We start from the raw sequence: 6,028 nt of genomic DNA on the forward strand, positions 1-6,028 counted from the left end.
ATGGGCAAAATGTAAAGACTGAGGCTAAATGCTGATGCTTGTTTAGAAACAAGTATCTATAAACATTGCTGATAAGCTTATACAACATTCGAAGGAAGTAATCTTTGTAAAATAATCTGTTGGTATCAGTTATAATTAAAAATATACATAGCCTGTCTTACACTCAAAAGTCTGTACCTCCCACTCTCCCACCCTTATACTGCCCTTCCCCCCACTCCCACTGGTAACCACGAGTGTGTTCTCTATTTCTGAGTCTGCTTCTTTTTTGTTATAGTCACTAGTTTGTTGTATTTTTTAGATTCCACATATAAGTGATATCATACAGTATTTATCTTTCTCTGTCTGACTTATTACACTGTAATGCCCTCCAAGTCCACCCATGTTGCTGCAAATGGCAAAATTTTGAACTTCTTTATGGCTGAGCAGTAAGATAGGTTCAAGGATGTATTATACAACTCGGGGAATATAACCAATATTTTTTAATACCTGTAAATGGAAAGTAACCTTTAAATTTTTTTTTTAATTAAAAAGAATACACATAGTCTGTAACACAGAGATCTTATTTTGGAATTCCATTCCATTTCCAAATGAATAATTATCATGAGCTACTTTTCATAGGATACATGGACTATATTTTGTCTATTTAGACAGTATTATTTTCAGTGGCACTTGTGATTTCTTAAAAAAGAAAAAAGTGGTTGATAAGTTCTAAAGCAGAAATGAGTACTATTAGCCTGAATAACAATGATCCAACGCTGGGTCGGGGAGCTTGTGAGGGTTTGTGTTGTGGGGAGTGAAGGGGGGGAAGGAAGGACTATATTAAGTATTTTCTGGAAACTAAGATAGATTGGGATCACTCTAAAGGCAACTGTCACTTACTGTCTTGGACGTTGAATAATGGCTATTAAATCAAACCCTTTATACTGGATTCCTAAAAACAGTGTTTCGTGAAAGCTTCCAGAGAATATTAGAAACAATATTTTGCCTTAGAGAGAAAAAAAGATAGGGGAATCCATCATAACAGTTATTCCCTGTCAAAACCAGATACTATCCAGAATACAGGCAAACCTAAGGCTCAGAGTTAGTGCTACTAATGTTCCTCAATCAAAATGTTAAGATGAGCCATTATTATTACTGAAATGACAGCAGTTCCACAAAGTTTATTCTCATAAAACTGTGCTTTTGGACACTTTTACCATTCCCTGAGGTTTCAGACTGATAATCTGGCGAAAATCCAATTTTTAGCATTCACTGCACAATTATATGATGCAAAAACATCAAGTTTCTGGCTGACTTGTAAAGATAGTAATTATTTCATTTGGGTACATATTTGTTTAAGCAAATATAGCTAAGAGCAAAATATCTAATTAACCAAGTGATGAATGACATAACTGAACCATGACCCCTGGCAAACTAGAACTTAACAAAAATCAGTATTTTTTTTTAATTTTTTTATTTTAAATTTATTATTTATTTATTTATTTATTTTTGGCTGTGTTGGGTCTTCGTTTCTGTGCAAGGGCTTTCTCTAGCTGCGGCGAGCGGGGACCACTCTTCATCGCGGTGCGCGGGCCTCTCACTGTGTCGCGGCCTCTCTTGTTGCGGAGCACAGGCTCCAGACGCGCAGGCTCAGTAGTTGTGGCGCACGGGCTTAGTTGCTCCGTGGCATGTGGGATCTTCCCAGACCAGGGCGCGAACCCGTGTCCCCTGCATTGGCAGGCAGATTCTTAACCACTGCGCCACCAGGGAAGCCCAAAAATCATTATTATTATTCAGTTTCTGAGGGCTGGTGAATTCTATATAACCTATATATAAAAGGCATGAAACAGTTAAATGTCAACAGACCCCCCCCATCCAACCTTCACCCCTTACACACACACACACACACACACACACACACACATATATATGAATGCCTGTTTTAGAAAAAGGAGAATTTGGGGCTATAGCCTCAATACCAGAGCATTTTTTGATGATGGGATCTAGTAAAAAAAAAAAATATATACATATATATATATATATAGGCTTCCCTGGTGGCGCAGTGGTTGAGAATCTGCCTACCAATGCAGGGGACACGGATTCGAGCCCTGGTCTGGGAAGATCCCACATGCCCCGGAGCAACTAAGCCCGTGAGCCACAATTGCTGAGCCTGCATGTCTGGAGCCTGTGCTCCGCAACAAGAGGGGCCGCGACAGTGAGAGGCCTGCGCACCGCGATGAAGAGTGGCTCCCACTTGCCACAACTAGAGGAAGCCCTCGCACAGAAACGAAGACCCAACGCAGCCATAAATAAATAAATAAATAAATAAATAAAATTTAAAAAACTATAGAGAAAAAAAAAAAAGGACTCCTTCAGAGGAAGGAGCATTTTCCCAGCATCAGCCTTGAAGACGTAGTTCCTATCTAAAACCAGGACATCCATGAACCTCCTCCCTCTGAAGTGAACGAGGCATTCACAGGTGCAACCAAGCAGAGATTTTTGAGAAGACTTGTGAACCCCGTTGCCAAGGCATTAGCAGAAAGCCTACAGATCCAAAGAAGACAAGTTTACACTTTCCTGCTGTTGCATGTATGGCATAAAAGAAATTTATAAAGTCTGTAAGGAAAAGCTGTTTAAAGTTTATAAATTCTAAGCAATTCTGAGTAGAAACTAAAAATACTCCTGAATGAAAATATCAGCTCTGATAAAAGCAGTATATTCGGGAAAAAAAAAAAAAAAAGAACATGGCTATAGAACAATCTTTAAGTAAATAAATAAGTCATCAAAATTGGGGGAAAAAAAAAGCAGTGTATTCGCGTATGACCATGTGAGCATGTGCCAGAAAGGAGCACCAGTGCCTTCTTTTCAGATTTACTCAGTTCAGTTATTCCTTGTGGGGTTCCAAACTGTGATGAAGTTCTCGCCGCCTTCCCCAAGGGCTGAGCGGGAGACTGGTCTTTTATCTGAGAACAGTCAAGCCCTTACCAGGTGCAATGTAAAGTCTTCAACCAGGATTTGTATTACCAAGGGAGCAGCCAGTAGGAAGTGTGTGACCAGGCAGTGAGTGGCTCGGTTCTGATGCTTAGCAGGACTAAACAGGCATGATTTGAATTGTTGGGAGGACCCAGTGAGGGAAGAGAAGGGCTTCAGTATGGACACACGCTGGCCACTGCATAACCCTAGCAGGTGCCATTTACAGATGCCACCATATGATTGGCACCTGGGGTATAGAGCAAGGTCTCCATCTGGGGAGAGAGGCAGGTTTGCAAATTATTGGGTAGTTAGGAAAATGACTTACTTCCATATAGGTTTAATTCAAAAGAATTATCTCTGGGAGGTAGTATGTAATACCCATTTTACAGATGAAGACACAGAGGCACTGGAAGTTAACAGAAGGAAAACTGGTGTCTGACAGTTTACCCTTTTCTTTACTTACCAAGTAACCCTTTTCTCAGGCATTAAGTGTACCCTTGTGCCCAGGTGACTGCCCCTTCTCCAACTCCAGTGACACTCAACCTACACCCACCTTCCAGGATTGTGAATCAGTATCTCATATTCCATACTTTCTTCTCCCTTCCAAATTTCACTTGCCCTGTATCTCAACCCTGGTCTCTAGCTGTTTTGCATGATTAATAGCTAATTATCTGATTTTTAAAAATCTCTTCATAAGTGTCAAAATATAATAATCGGGCCTTAAAATTTCCTTATCCCTTTCTTTGTCCTTTCCACCTTTTATCTTTTTCTTTTTTTTTTTTTTTTGTAAATTCATCAAAAAACTTAAATCAAGAGCCAGAAATTGAGATAAATGGGTAGAGAAAGAAAGAAAGAGAGAAAGAAAGGGGAAGAAAGAAAGATGGAGGGAGGCAAGGAAGGAAGGAAGGGAGGAAGGAAGAGAGAAAGGAAGGAAGAAAGAGAAAGAAAAAGAAAGAAAGAGAGAGAGGGAGGGAGGGAGGGGGGAGAGAGAGAGAAAGAAAGAAAAGGAAGGAAGGAAGGAAGGAAGGGAGGAAAGAAACTGCTATGGACTGAATTGTGCCCACCAAGATTCCTTCATATGTTAAGCCTTAACCTCCAATGTGATTGTATTTGGAGATAAGACCACTAGGGAGGTAATGAATGTTAAGTGAGGTCGAAAGGGTGGGGCCCTAATTTACCAGGATTGGTGTCATAAGAAGAAGAAATACCAGAGATATCTCCTCTTTCCATGTGTGTGCACACAGACGAGAGGCCACGTGTGGACACGGTGAGAAGGCAGTTCTCTGCAAATCAGGAAGAGAGGCCTCACCAAAATCCAGCCCTTACAGCATCTTGATCTTGGGCTTCTAGCCTCCAGAACTAATTTTCTGTTGTTTAAGTCACCCAGCCTGTGGCATTTTGTTATGGCTGCCCAAGCAGATGAATACAAATACTTGATTGAAACTATTACCATTCTAGACATTGTTTGTGAGTAGAATGTGCTAAGGGAATCTTACGTAGCTTTGAATGCTATCGTAGAAAGACTACTGGACCAAAATCAAACATTGATTGATCCAGGTGCAATCAGTTCTGGTTCTGCCACTTCCTATATGTGTGAACCTGACAGTCACTTCACCCCTATAAGCCTGAGCTCCCTCATCTGTAAAAGACTAGATTCTGTCTCAAGGCACTCACAGCTTGAGAATTCTGATTATAAATATCCAGGCAATGTCAGTGGGTGTAAATGATTACACATCAAGCATCGTTAATCTTTGTTAGAGAGAACTGTGGTCTAACACATTAGAAGAATTGAAGCCCCACACGATAGCAAGGAAAATCATATGAGTTCCCTTATTTCTGCGCATCTGTGCATATATACTTGGGATACCTGTCAATGTGCCAGGAAGTACTAGAAACCACAATATTACCAGGCTTTTCTCCAAGGAATATCAATGTTATAAAGATTTGGGGAGAAGAAAATATGGACATAAAGCAAGTAATGTAAAATTTGCACAAAAGTGTCAGCTAAAACATGGCACTCTGGAGAAAGTTTTAGCTTCTGATGGGCATCTTTGCTCATCCGCACAAATCTCTACTGTTTCTTTCTCTGCCATTGGGGGTATTTTGATGAAAAGCCTTGTAAAATACTACAGCTGATAAATCTTAGTAATTAGAAGAGCAACTGATTTGGATGGGGTTTTAGATTTATTTGCAAGTAGATGAATTTCACAAGTAGATTGATAGAGAGGAAAAAAAAATTATTCTACAGTCACACCTCTATCCCCAATCAGGCAGCTCTCAAAAGTATGCAGTTAGTCAAAAGAAAGGCACTGCAGGGATTGTGGTCCTCGCAGAAAACTGAATGTAACTAAAGCACAGCTCTTTTCAGGAAGGCTATTGTAGGGACATCTGTGGTAATTTCAGTGCCAGTTTACATTTCCCTTTCTGGTTTCCCTTTGGTCTTGGTGAGACTGTCAAAGAGTAGCCTTGGCTACTGTCCCTTAGCCAAAGGCAAACATGTGACTCAAGCTGGAACAATTAGTCTCTCCCTCTGGGGATGTGACTCTTGAGAAGAGGGAAGCTAACACTGCTGATAGTGGGAACACTTCATTCTGCAGAGAGAACCCTAAAGAAGCTTAGAGACTCTTCATTACGTTCTTCCTGCCTGGGGCCCAGGAGCAGATCTGATCCCCGTCCTTTCCAGATTCTCCAGATTTTCCTTTGATTCTGTGAGTTTTTCCCAACCTTTCCAATAAATTCTTTCTTGCTTAAGTTGGAGTCAGTTTTTATTACTTATAAACAAAAGCCTGTAGTGCAGGTCTATAGGTACCAACTTCACACACAAAATCATCACTTTTTATTTGATAAAATGAACTACTCTATTTGCAGGAAGTTAGTTAGATAGAGATTTTATTGGGCATTACTATTTGTCTAGGTTTCAGTATAAAATACAAACAAATTACTTTTAACATGGAAGGAATCTTAAATCTTCTGATCATTCCTTTCTGCTTCCCTCCCCCCCACCTCAACTTGTCTTAACCCTCACTTCATTCTTAAAAAGAAAGAGAAAAACTTATAAGAAGAATCTTGTATATCT

This window comes from Balaenoptera ricei, chromosome 12, assembly GCF_028023285.1.
Source record: "Balaenoptera ricei isolate mBalRic1 chromosome 12, mBalRic1.hap2, whole genome shotgun sequence".
Classification (NCBI taxonomy): domain Eukaryota; kingdom Metazoa; phylum Chordata; class Mammalia; order Artiodactyla; family Balaenopteridae; genus Balaenoptera; species Balaenoptera ricei.